This window comes from Ranitomeya variabilis, chromosome 2 (assembly GCF_051348905.1).
Source record: "Ranitomeya variabilis isolate aRanVar5 chromosome 2, aRanVar5.hap1, whole genome shotgun sequence".
Taxonomy (NCBI): domain Eukaryota; kingdom Metazoa; phylum Chordata; class Amphibia; order Anura; family Dendrobatidae; genus Ranitomeya; species Ranitomeya variabilis.
This window is the reverse complement of record NC_135233.1, coordinates 453,361,829-453,376,250: the sequence shown is the minus strand read 5'-3', so window position 1 is coordinate 453,376,250 and position 14,422 is coordinate 453,361,829. Positions and strand designations below refer to the sequence as shown.

The window sequence follows — 14,422 nt, the reverse complement described above, 5'->3', positions numbered from 1 at the left end:
AGTTCCCGCCTCTGCACAGGGGGAATCTCGGGCCATCTCCGCTGCGGTCTCCCATTCTTCTCCTGCCGCAGTGGAGCCTGCTCAGCGGAGACGTCGGTCCCAGCGTCTCTCTCAGTCTGACTCTGTGCGAAGGCTTACTGCTGCTTTTCCAGCTTCTGCCATTGAAGCCAGTGCTGGGCAGCGGCGAGCAGAGGCTTTTGGGACCAAGTCCTGCTTTTCCCCTTCTCAGCATGCCCAGGGTAAGATCTCTCATTGGAGATCGAGGGTCACATGCTTGGATACTACAGCAAAGCCCATTGGTTCTCCAGGAAGGTCCTGAAGGTGCTCATGCTCTGTAGCAGCCTCTCATTGGTCCTTCTAGGAAGGCCCTGTACTTGCTTCAGCTATAAAAGGTTCGCATGGCCGCACGACCATGCGCTAGTATCATTTCATGTCATGAGTTTTGCGCCAATGTGGTCACTCGTGTGTGTTTTCAGGGCCCCGGCTGAAATAAGCCACTTAGAATACCGGAACCTCCGGTGAGGAGATTGTGTGTATGGTTTCAGGGCCCCGGCTGAAATAAGCCACTTAGAATACCGGCTCCTCCGGTGAGGAGATTGTATGATTGCCTCCTTGACTGCATGACCACAAGCTGCTATCTGCTCAGCAGTTACTGTGTATTCCTGTGAAGTTTAACAGGACACAGTCCTTTCTTTATAGCGACTCTGTGAAGCAACAGAGTTCACTTCTACCGCCATATAGTGCCGCCATTTGCCAGCAGCGGGTTCTCTCCTGCACAGTGGACCCCGGGCTGCGAACGCACCAAATAACATCTCTATTTACTCGGTGCATTCCGCCAGCCCTAACAGTATACTAGCGCCAGGGTTTGGCTAGTAAATGACGGATGATCAGCGTTAACAGCAGTACATCCAGCAGCTGGAGGGTAGGTTGGCAGCTCTTGAGCGCACAACCTCAGCTGTGGATGTTACCGCAGTCGCTGTTCAGGCTGCAAGTGTAGCTGCAGCCAGTTTGTCCTCTGCCACCCCTGCTCCGACTTTATCCCATCTCCCGCTTCCAGATAAATTTGCTGGTGACAATAAGCTATGTTGGGGATTCGTTTGTCAGTGCTCCATACATCTAGAGCTCCTGGCTGCACGTTTTCCTATGGAATGGGCGAAAGTGGGATTTATTTTATCCCTTTTGTCGGGCAGGGCGTTGGGGTGGGCAACGCCGCTATGGGAGCGTAATGATCGAGTGGTGCAGAGTGCTCCTCTCTTCCTGGATGCTCTAAAACAGGTATTTTTGGGACCTCGTGTCACCCACGATACCGCGCACCAATTGTTGGCAATAACGCAGGGTTCGTCCATGGTCAGCCAGTTCGCCGTCCAATTCCAGACTCTGGTCTCAGAGCTGGAATGGCCAGATAAAGTCTTAATTCCGGTGTTCTGGAAAGGACTGGAACACCATGTGAAGGATGCCTTGACCACCAGGGAGATTCCCGCCACACTGGAGGAGCTCATTTCTATATCTACCCGCATGGACCTCCGTTTTAATGAGCAGAGGTTAGAGCGGACCCAGTGTGGGCAGAGGTTTCGGCTGGCTCCTACCTTCACCAGTCTTCTAGAATCTCCTGTTCAGGCGTCTGACACCCATGAGGCCATGGAGGTTTCTCGAGCGGGACCTAAGTCTCGGACCGCTCGAGTAACCGTGGTTTGTAAAGATTGCCAACAACAAGGACATTATGCCAATAAATGTCCACGGCGGTCGGGAAAGCGATCACTTCTAGTGACCATTGGAGGAGGTTCACTAGACACAGCGGCATTTTCCTCCAAGTTGTCCTTTAAAGGGACAATCACGTTTGGCTCATCCTCTCTGACAGTCGAGCTTTGTGTGGACTCTGGAGCAGAGGGGAATTTCATGTCCTCTGCTTTTGCTCTGCGCCATGCAATACCTTTGGTTATGCTTGCCAAACCGGTGACTGTTAGAGTAGTGAATGGGTCAACGCTTCCCTCACAAATCACACACCAGACTGTCCCTTTCACGTTGTCCATGTCCCCTTCCCACCAGGAGATTATTTCCCTTCTTGTTCTTCCCGATGGAATGGATGAGATTCTACTGGGAATAACCTGGCTCCGTTTCCACTCCCCACATATTGAGTGGACCTCAAGGAGGATATTGGGTTGGAGTGATTCATGTAAGGGCAGATGTGTGAGGGAGTGCGCTCAGGTTTCCACTACTGAGATACCCGCAGATCTCTCTTCGCTTCCCAAGTGCTATTGGTCCTATGCAGACGTCTTCTCCAAAAAGGCTGCGGAGACCCTTCCGCCTCACCGCCCCTATGACTGTCCTATTGATCTCATGCCTGGAGCTGAACCTCCTCAGGGACGGGTCTATCCCCTCTCTCTCCCGTAAACGGAGGCTATGTCGCAATACATCCAGGAGAATTTGGCAAGAGGGTTCATTAGGAAGTCAGTGTCACCTGCTGGGGCGGGGTTTTTCTACGTGCAGAAGAACGAAGAATAAAGGTACCTTCACACGAAGCGACGCTGCAGCGATAGCGACAACGATGCCGATCGCTGCAGCATCGCTGTTTGATCGCTGGAGAGCTGTCACACAGACCGCTCTCCAGCGACCAACGATGCCGAGGTCCCCGGGTAACCAGGGTAAACATCGGGTTGCTAAGCGCAGGGCCGCGCTTAGTAACCCGATGTTTACCCTGGTTACCAGCGTAAAAGTAAAAAAAACAAACAGTACATGCTCACCTGCGCGTCCCCCAGCGTCTGCTTCCTGACACTGACTGAGCTCCGGCCCTAACAGCACAGCGGTGACGTCACCGCTGTGCTTTCACTTTCACTTTAGGGCCGGCGCTCAGTAAGTGTCAGGAAGCAGACGCTGGAGGACGAGCAGGTGAGCATGTACTGTTTGTTTTTTTTACTTTTACGCTGGTAACCAGGGTAAACATCGGGTTACTAAGCGCGGCCCTGCGCTTGGTAACCCGATGTTTACCCTGGTTACCAGTGTAAAACATCGCTGGTATCGTTGCTTTTGCTTTCAAACACAACGATACACAGCGATCGGACGACCAAATAAAGTTCTGGACTTTATTCAGCGACCAGCGACATCACAGCAGGATCCTGATCGCTGCTGCGTGTCAAACGAAACGATATCGCTAGCCAGGACGCTGCAACGTCACGGATCGCTAGCGATGTCGTTTCGTGTGAAGGTACCTTTACACCCATGCATAGATTACAGGGGTCTTAACGCCATCACCGTTAAGAATAAGTACCCGTTGCCTCTGAATTCTGAACTCTTTGATAGGCTACGGGGAGCAAGGGTATTTACCAACTTAGATCTGCAGGGTGCTTATAACCTGATTCGCATCCGTGAGGGGGACGAATGGAAGACGGCATTTAATACCAGGGATGGGCACTATGAGAATCTGGTGATGCCCTTCGGGCTCTATAATGCCCCAGCCATTTTCCAAGATTTTGTTAACGATATCTTCCAGGATATGCTCTCCACCTTGGTCGTAGTCTATCTGGATGATATTCTCATCTTCTCTCCAGATATTGACTCCCACCAGAGAGATGTTGGCAGAGTCTTCGACCTCTTACGGGCAAATTCGCTCTATGCAAAGTTAGAGAAGTTTATGTTTTAGCAGGAGTCTTTACCTTTCCTGGGCTATATCATCTCTGCCCAGGGATTGGCTATGGATCCTGCCAAACTACAGGCTGTGATGGACTGGCAAGAACCCCATTCTCTTAAAGAGCCACTGTCACCCCCCTCCAGCCGTTATAAACTAAAAGAGCCACCTTGTGCAGCAGTAATGCTGCATTCTAACAAGGTGGCTCTTTTAGTTTTAGGTTCAAGTATACCCCCAAAAAAAGCGATTTGATACTTAGCCATAATTGGTGTCTCTAGCCACATAGGCAGGTCCTCTCTCCCCAGCTCGAAACGCTCCTCTGCCGTCACTCACATCTTCTTGGTCTTTCTGCGCCGCCCCCTCAGCGCTGTTTACGTTTTCAAACCGGTGCCTGCGCTGTGTAGTACTGTTCTGCGCAGGCGCAGTAAGCTCTGGCCGTCTGTCGTCCCAGCCCCGCACTGTGTTATGCATTATGCACAGTGCGGGGCTGGGATTCCAAAGGTGGGGGTCGCACTGCCCACGCAGGCGCAGTGTGAAAGCCTGGCTTGGACGGCAGACGGCCAGAGCTTTACTGCACCTGCGCAGAACAGTACTACACAGCGCAGGCGCCGGTTTGAAAACGTAAACAGCGCTGAGGGGGCGGCGCAGAAAGACCAAGAAGATGTGAGTGACAGCAGAGGAGCTGGCCAAGCTGGGGAGGGAGGACCTGCCTATGTGGCTAGAGACACCAATTATGGCTAAGTATCAAATCGCTTTTTTTGGGGTATACTTGAACCTAAAACTAAAAGAGCCACCTTGTTAGAATGCAGCATTACTGCTGCACAAGTTGGCTCTTTTAGTTTATAACGGCTGGAGGGGGGTGACAGTGGCCCTTTAAAGCGGTGCAGCGCTTTATGGGGTTCATAACTTACTATCGTCAGTTCATTCCCCACTTCTCAACTTTGGTAGCTCCCTTGGTGGCCCTCACCAAGAAGGGAGCAAATCCCAAATTGTGGTCTGAAGAGGTCTCCAAGGCTTTTTCTTCCATTAAGTCTCATTTTGCTAGCGCTCCCATCCTACATCGTCCTGATGCTGATAAGCCGTTTATAATGGAGGTGGATGCCTCATCCGTTGGTGCAGGAGCAGTCCTCTTCCAAAAGGATGCTCAAGGTCGGAAGCATCCTTGCTTCTTCTCCAAGACCTTCACACCAGCGGAGAGGAATTATTCCATCAGGGACAGGGAGTTGCTAGCCATGAAGCTAGCCTTTTCGAAGTGGGGACATCTTTTGGAGGGGGCTCGCTTTCCCTTCCAAGTCTTCACGGACCACAAAAATTTGGTTTATTTGCAAACAGCCCAGCGGCTAAATTCTCGTCAGGCTAGATGGTCCTTGTTCTTCTCCCGGTTCTACTTCACCCTCCATTATCTCGCTGGGGAGAAGAACATTCGTGTTGATGCCCTCTCTCGCTCCGTTGTATCATCTGAGGAGGAGGAAGGGGTGCCTCGGCTTATTGTCCCTTCTGAGAGCCTGAGAACCGTAGCTCCCGTTTCGCTAGAGTCTGTGCCTCCGGGCAAGACTTTTGAACCCATTAATTTGAGACCAGAGGTTCTCTCTTGGGCTCATTCGTCCAGGGTGGGTGGACACTTTGGGACAAAGAGGACATCTGAGCTGCTGGCGAGAACGTACTGGTGGCCACACATGGTCCGTGACGTCGGAGATTATATTCGGGCGTGTGTCTCCTGCGCCAAAAATAAGTCTCCTCGACAGCGGCCAGCTGGGTTACTCTATCCCTTGCTGGTGGCAGACAGGCCCTGGGAGATGGTCGGGATGGACTTTGTGGTGGGTTTGCCCAAGTCTCGTGGCTGTACCATCATTTGGGTTATCACCGATCATTTTTCTAAAATGGTGCATTTGGTGCCGCTTCCACGGCTACCTTCTGCACGGGCCTTGGCAGCGTTGTTCATAAAACACATCTTCTGCCTACACGGTATGCCGGACAAAATTGTCAGTGACCGGGGTCCCCAGTTTGAGTCTCGGTTCTGGAGAGAGCTTTGTCGTCTTCTCAGCATTGAGTTGAATCTCTCTTCCGCATATCATCCCGAGATGAATGGGTTGGTAGAGAGGGCCAACCAGACCTTGGTCACATATCTGCGACATTTTCTCAGCCAGGCAGGATGACTGGGCATCTTTGCTATCGTGGGCGGAGTTTGCACTGAACAACGCCATAGCCGACTCCACTGGACAAACTCCATTCCTCCTTAACTATGGTCAGCATCCGCGGGTACCTGTGCCTATGCCCGTGTCTTCCGCCGACTCCAGGGTGGCAGATTGGGCTGTGGAGGCACGGGATATTTGGGACCGCACTCAGGATGCCATTTGGGCCTCCAAGGAGAGAATGAGGTCCTCCGCCGATGCACATCGGCGTCCCGCTCCAACCTTTGCTCCCGGCGACTTAGTGTGGCTTTCCGCCCGTAACATCAGGCTGCGAGTTGAGTCCACTAAGTTTGCACCTCGCTACTTGGGCCCTTTCAAGGTCCTCGAACAGGTTAACCCAGTGGTCTACCGTCTGGCCCTTCCACCACGCCTGGGTATCACCGACACCTTTCATGTGTCCCTCTTGAAGCCCATATACATGTCCCGGTTTTCCGAGTCATCTGCCAGGACATCAGGTTCATCTACGGACGATTACGAGGTGAACGCTATTTTGGGGTGCAAGGTGGTACGTGGCAAAAAATTTTATTTGGTGGACTGGAAGGGTTATGGTCCTGAGGTCAGGTCCTTGGAGCCTGCTGAGTATATTCAGGCTCCGCAGCTCATTGCTGCCTTCGAGCGTAGCGAGGTCCAAGGGGGGGGTGCCCCAGGAGGGGGGGTAATGTTAGGGGTCGAGTTCCCGCCTCTGCACAGGGGGAATCTCAGGCCATCTCCACTGCAGTCTCCCATTCTTTTCCTGCCGCAGTGGAGCCTGCTCAGCATAGACGTCGGTCTCAGCGTCTCGCTCAGTCTGACTCTGTGCAAAGGGTTACTGCTGCTTTTCCAGCTTCTGCCATTGAAGTCAGTGCTGGGCAGCGGCAAGCAGATGCTTTTGGGACTAACTCCTGCTTTTCCCTCTCTCAGCATGCCCAGGGTAAGATCTCTCATTGGAGATGGAGGGTCACATGCTTGGATACTGCAGCAAAGCCCATTGGTTCTCCAGGAAGGTCCTGAAGGTGCTCAGGCTCTGTGGCAGCCTCTCATTGGTCCTTCTAGGAAGGCCCTGTACTTGCTGCAGCTATAAAAGGTTCACATGACCGCACGGCCATGCGCTAGTATAATTTTGTGTCATGAGTTTTGCGCCAATGTGGTCACTCGTGTGTGTATTCAGGGCCCAGGCTGAAATAAGCCACTTAGAATACCGGCTCCTCCGGTGAGGAGATTGTATGATTGCCTCCTTGACTGCATGACCACAAGCTGCTATCTGCTCAGCAGCTACTGTGTATTCCTGTGAAGTTTAACAGGACACAGTCCTTTCTTTATAGCGACTCTGTGAAGCAACAGAGTTCGCTTCTACCGCCATATAGTGCCGCCATTTGCCAGCAGCGGGTTCTCTCTTGCACAGTGGACCCCAGGCTGTGAACGCACCAAATAACATCTCTATTTACTCGGTGCGTTCCGCCAGCCCTAACAGATGTTTCTTGGTATTTGTTTTTTTTTTCATAAGCTTTTTAACAGGCATTGAAAAATGCCAGGAATAATGCATGAATGAAATCTACTCCCAAATATTTTGGTCTACTTCACTTTATCAGACAGGTCCCATTTAACTGATTTCTTGATTGAGAACAGGTGTGGCAGTAATCAGGCCAGGGTGTGTGTAGGGAATTTGTACTCCGCTTCCTTAAAATGTGTTAAACCACTGTTAATTTATGTTTTGGGTGGGTGGTAGAAGTTTCAGAAAACTTCAAAAATGTTACTCCAGTCTCTGAGCCATAGAGTTCTCTGTCTATATTTCTCTCTTGATCTTGGCTTACAAATAGTGATCCAAAATACATTGGGGCTTTACAAAATGCATGACACTAGATCCATTAAGGGGCACACGCCAGTTAATGAATTCTGCGCCTCTGTGCACAGCACAAGAAATGCTACTGGAGTAGCATTTTGGCTTAAAAAATGCTGGCAGATTTAATTAATTTGAATGGAGGGAGTGGCCATGCCACAATCCTGCTCAGATTCCTCTCCAATTTAGCAGAGCTGAGCCAAAGTAGCGTGAAAGCAATGGAAGTCGCAAATCTCGAATACAATTCCACGTTGCATAAACATGTTGCTAGTTTTCTAAGCTCATGTGTCATGTTTGTGCTGTAAAAGCTTTGATAAACCGGCCCAATTATCTGTTATCTGTATTTTGAAAGCCAAAAATCATGAGTGGAACCTATAGAGAAAATGTATAATGAGAAGGTTTACACTTGTTCTGTGTTTTGGGTTCACCTGTAAGGAGTCCTTTGAACTGTGCTGCTACCACCATTAAATAATTTAGATACATTGGCACCCCTTTTACAGATTGGAATCCATTAGACCCTCTTGGACTCCAGCAACAAATCAAGTGCATTTTATTCACATGGAAGCAATGAGATTGATGATGATAAAGCCTGTTACAAGTGATACAACAAAACTAGAAAGTAGATGTACAACAAGTTAATACTGTGAAATTTATCACAAGTAAGACAAATCTGCTGGCAAACACTTCAGCAGCACTTCCTTCATATAAACGCAGTCTGTTTGTCTCTCTCCTTCATAGCCCCTTTTGCACTCTTCTGGCAGAGTATCCGGCAGTGGTATCACAATTCATCACACAGAGGCACTTGTCTCTGGCTAATCTCTGATGTGGTATATACTGTATCTGTACACACAGGCCTCAACACACAGGCCAGTTGTGACAATCTTCAGTGAAGGAATAAGCTTGTGTTCTGCCCTTTGCAGTATCTATCCTTTGCACTTATGGCAGCTACTTCACCCTTTTGGCATATTCACTTCTCACTCACAGGAATATACCTCCGTTCTGTTCTATGTTGCCGTCCTTTCCCTCTCTCTGTAATGGTGACTCTCTCATACAGCTGGAATAATCTCTTCTTCCTGGGGCAGACTACAACCACTTCAGTGCAGGATGGAGTTTCTTACCTTCTTACCTGCTCCCCTATAGACCTGTTTCCTGGGATGGCACACCAATTAGCAAGTGTTACTCATCTCTTACGTATAAGCACTACTCAACCGTATGTGGCCAAAAGTCATGCCCACCTGCAAGGTCACCTTTTACCTAAATTTATTGCACCAGGAATGGAGTTATGGTAATGTTTGTTTTTGTTTTTTATTTTTTATTTTTTTTTTTACAATAGCAGATATTTCTCCTCTGAATTGCATGTTGTGACTGCTTCTTTGTGGATTTTCATGAAGCTGTATGACAGAAGCTCGCATCGAATAATGCAGTAATTTTTGCTTTTGTTTTCCAGACACCACAAAACAATGCTAATTACAGTCGCAGAATTATTTTTGTTTTCCTCTTTGTTGTGAGATTGATGATCACCCCCCCAAAAATAAGTTGTGCTCACATTTTTTGCAATATTCTATTTACCCTTGGATGTCACTGTTACTAGACTGTGCTAATAAACTACAGCATGATAGAAAGGGAGAAAAGAGTACTTCCATTTTAACTTTCAAGCTTGGACATCTCACCTATGGCGATAAATCTGCCGTCTACTTCATTAATCCGCTGAGTTCTGCTGCTTGGGGCTGATGTATATGGGCAGATTTCCTGCCTGAACAGGTCGATCGGTGCTCGTTTAAAGAGCCTTTTGCGCTGTTGATTCTTTGATCCCCATGTGTATTGTCTACAGCACATCTGTTGCTTACACTAGGAGATGTGCTGCCGACAAAACACTGAATTTTTTTTGGACTGCAGAAAAAGATTCGATCAAGATGGCAAACATTTGTTCGACAGCTGACTTCTGCCAGATTTACATGGCTCAGTGATCAGGCATGAGGGATTAGAAAGTAAAAGCAAATTTCTCAGGTTCATGGCAGCTATGTAAAGTATGTAAAACTGCTTGTAAGGGGGTTTTCGGGGTCTGTGTGCGGCGTCTCCGTTATAGTATAGTTTCACTTGCACTTGACCTCTTTGGATATCAATATTTTTCATTTATTTTGCTCACTTATATAGCATCATTAATTCCACAGCGTTTTACAGACCTTATCGGCACTGTCCCCATTGGGGCTCGCAATCTAAATTCCCTATCAGTATGTCTGTGGAGTTTTACAGGAAACCGGAGAACCCGGAGGAAACCCACGCAAACATGGGGAGAACATACAAACTTGGAAATGGGTACCAATATTTGGTTTGTCAATTTAGAGATCCTTCAGTCGCATCCCATCTAGGACCAAAAGCCACCCTTTTTGACAAAAGATTGAACACCCCAAAGATAAAGTAATTGCTAAATAAATTCACTGATGCTGTTTCTAAATATGTCTACTCTCCAGAGGTCACCCTCCAAGTTCCAGCAATCTGTTCTATTGCTGAAGCACTTTGGAGTCCTCTGTGTTATTTCCCCAAGCTTAGGAGTCCAGTGCATGCAAATAGCCCTAACCATTTCTATCTTCTTTCATTGATGGCTGACCTGGTAATGAGATGACTGCATTGATTGCCAGTTTTCTACCTATTAGCGGTGACTAGCTGAATGATCTGTGGGATGGTCCAACGTGAGTGGATCATGAGTAGGCCGAGTTGGTGTTATATGCTGTGAATATCAGGGAGTCAACTATCAAAATTATGTGTTTGAAATCTGCTTCTTTCTACAAATCGTCTCATTATGGCAGTTTGTTGAGGTAAAATGTGCTGACTAATTCCTTTTACGTTAGTTCTTTTCATTCAATCAGGACGTTTTCTCTTTACATCTACTGAACACAAATTTGTCCTTCAGACTGCCATGTCTAATCATTTTTCATCACTCCAAAGAACCTGGCAACTGAGGACAGATGATTTTGCTTCCTAAGAGATTCCTCACGTGGTAGACTTTCTGTGACATTGTGCAGCCCACGGCAGAGCATGTATTACTCAAAGGCATGCTTATTTCACAATTGCACTGTTAACTGTTCACATAGGCAGCTCTAGTGGGGCAAAACTATTTGAAACTGTCTTGACATGATAAAAACCTCAGGTTTCTCATATCATCCCGAGCCTCGCCTATCGCTACGGTAACTTTTAATATCTTAATATGCAGCAATAGTATTCCTGCGTATACAGTACATTACATAAAAACATATTCGGGATTATAGATCAAGAGAAGGACTTGGGCATTCTGGTTACAAGTTAGCTAAGTATCAGTACTCAATGTCATACAGGAAAGACATATATCTTTGTACCATGTTAGCCAGTAGAGATGAAAAATATTTAGAATTGAGAGTCCTCAGTGGTTGATGGTCTATGCCTGATGAAGAGACATGAGTAGTCTCGAAAGCTTTCAATTTGTTACCATCTTTTCAGTTAGCCATTAAAATGTATCAACCTCTGAGGACTCTCAATTCTAAATATTTTTTTACTCAATGTCAGGCAGCAGTTGCAAAAGCAAAGAAGATTTTAGGATGCATAAAAAGAAAGATAAAATCACTTGAAAAGTGGTCTCGATAAGCTCCTGGTCCAGGTGGGTACACAAACTCTGAGCATTGATAAAGCTGGCAGGATGGCATGTGAGGAGCGAGGACGTGGCACACATAGGAGTCATGGGATAATCAAGATAGATGAAGTGAAGAATGGAGGAATAGAAGTAGGTTAAGCATGGACTGCACAACAGGTGGAGCACAAAAAAACGAGAGTCTTGAATCACAATCCGAAGACAGAGGTGTGTGTCCTAATGTTCCTTAAGTAGGATAATAAGGATGATATCAGTGGGCCTAGTCGGGCAACCTGCAAATCCCAACGTGGATCCCAGCAGAGGACAGTGGACCGAGGTGAATGAAGATGTGCCCGGTATATGTGTGTAACAACATCCCTTCTAAGGCCACATCTTGAACATGGGATCCACTTTTGGGCTCCACATTTAAAAAAGGATAATGGGAAGTTACTCAGTCCAAAAAATGAAACAAGGTTATTACATGGTTTGTAAGGTCTCTTGTGCAGGGCCGCCATCACCACCTGGTGCACCCGGACAAGTACCGAGGAACTTAGCAAACATGAGGGTCAACTCGTCATCGGGGACACTGACATGCTATGGGGCCCTCCTCCTATGATGCTTTTAACAGTTTAAAAAACTTATCTCTCCCTCTTCCTCCGCAGCTCTGATCTCTTCCACATCTTCTGAATCTCTGATGTCTCAGGGCAGAGGGCAAGATGATGTCACTACGGTGCACTCTCTGCACTGAGCAGTGCAGCGGGTCAGAAGATGCGGAGGAGACTGGAGTTGAAGCCAGCAAGGAATGAGGAGAGGGGAGTATTTGATTTTTGATGTATGGAGCATTATATGGGTCCCATTCTGTATGGAGCAATATATGGGGCCCATTCTATATGGAGCATTATATGGTGTCCGTTCTGTATGGAGTATTATATGGGGTATTGGGGCCCATTCTGTATAGATTATTTTATGGGGCCCATTATTCTGCATAGAGCATTTTATGGGGCCCATTCTGTATGGTGCATTATATGGGGCCCATTATTCTGTATGAGGCATTATGAGGCCCATTATTCTGTATGGAGCATTATATGGGGTCCATTATTCTGTATAAGCATTATCTTGGGCTCATTATTCTGTATGGAGCATTATATGAGGCCCATTATTCTGTATGGATCATTATATGGTGCCCATTCTGTATGGAGCATTATATAGGGCCCACATTTCTGTATGGAGCATTATATGGGGCTCATTATTCTGTTTAGAGCAATACATGGGGTTTATTATTTTGTAAGGAGCATTTTAATTGGTCCATTATTCTGTAGGGAGTGCTATATGGGGTGCCGTTACTCTGTATGGAGCAATATATGGGGCTCATTATACTGTATGGAGTATTATTTGAGGTCCATTATTCTGTATGGAGCACTTTATGCTTTTGTTTTAGGCCAGTAATATATGTGATTTTATGGACATGGTATCTTCATTAACATAATATATGTGAAAACACTGATGGCTGGATGTTAGCACATGGCCATATACCTAAAAAAATAAAATCACATATCATGTTTACAAACGTACATGACACTCTGATTCTATGATCAATATTTATTACTTTAAGTATGTATGGAAAGAAAATTAGTCACAAAAAATCTAAACTACCCAAGAAAGTTATTAGTGTCATGAGTATATGAAGTGACCTGTGCTTAGTAATACATTAGGATTAAATTACAGATAAAGTATGAGCATAGTGCAGTAATATACATCAGTATCCTAGTAGCCAACAGTCCCTTGCTGGGACTGTCCACAGTTTTCAGAAAACAATGCAAACAGTGTTGACATGTCTAGGGCTGAAAATTGGTGGTGTTGACTTAAAAATCCCTGTTGTGGAAGTTTCCAACCAGTGTTGGGAGTTCCTAGGGGGTGGAACTTGAATGCCCCTATTTTACCAACACTGATCTTGATAGCTAAGCATTCCTAAAGTTATGGCAAGTTTGCAGTAGGATTTCCCTTTTTGGGAACTTGTAAACTGCATTACCTGAAATTCCATTATTTAATGCTATTCAAAGAATTTCAATTGTAAAAGTTTTTTTGTAGGGTCTATTTACCTCCTAAATGCAAAGGAAAGCAACTTTCTAAATAATTAATAATAAGACCTGACACCCAGCCTGTATTACTGGGAGAGAGACACAGACCTGACACCCAGCCTGTATTACCGGGAGGGACACACAGACCTGACACCCAGCCTGTATTAATGGGAGGGACACACAGACCTGACACCCAGCCTGTATTAATGGGAGGGACACACAGACCTGACATCCAGCCTATATTACCTGGAGAGAAACACAGATCTGACACCTAGCCTATATTACTGGGAGAGAGACACAGACCTGACACCCAGCCTGTAGTACTGGGAGAGAGACACAGACCTGACACACAGCCTGTATTACTGGGAGGGACACACAGACCTGACATCCAGCCTGTATTACTGGGAGAGAGACACAGACCTGATACCCAGCCTATATTGCAGGAAGGGGCACACAGACCTGACATCCAACCTATATTACTGGGAAGGACACACAGACCTGACATCCAGCCTATACTAAAGGCAGATACACTGTGACAATAGAAAAATCTGAAACTTGACTGCAAACTGCATATCATATCAAAGGGGTCTAAGAAACCCTAATTTTTAGGTGCCATCTAAGCAACATATTTTATATATGCCAGCTTTTATTCTGTATACACAAACATGATCTCCAAAAGACTTCACAGAAGCCTTCAGGAGCACTATACTAGTTTCCAGCTAACAGGCCATGTACGGCCTGGAGGTAGCCTTGAAAAAGTTGGGATTTAATCCCAACAATGGTTTTTGTACTGTACAATTTTGTTTGACTGCAAAAGAACGACGGCTTATGTAAATTTGCACGTGTCTAGTTTTTAAAAATGTTCTCAGAACTTTAGTGGTGTAAGAAAAAGGAATACACGCCTCAAATTTTTCTATTTTATTATATCTTTTCATGGGACAACACTGAAGATATGACACTTTGATACAATTTAAAGTAGTCAGTGTACCGCTTGTATAACAGTGTAAATTTGATGTGCCCCCTTAATAACTCAACACACAGCCATTAATGTCTAAACCACAAAAAAAACCACAAAAATGAGTACACCCCTAAGTGAAAATGGTCAAATTGTGC

The 14,422-nt window shown here is 46.5% G+C and overlaps 1 protein-coding gene across 21 annotated transcripts in view; it reads left to right on the top strand.

Annotated features, from left to right (window-relative positions):
• NRXN2 (neurexin 2) overlaps positions 1–14,422 on the top strand; it is an 845,479-nt gene that overhangs the window by 539,889 nt on the left and 291,168 nt on the right. The gene's annotated exons all lie outside the window — the stretch shown is intronic.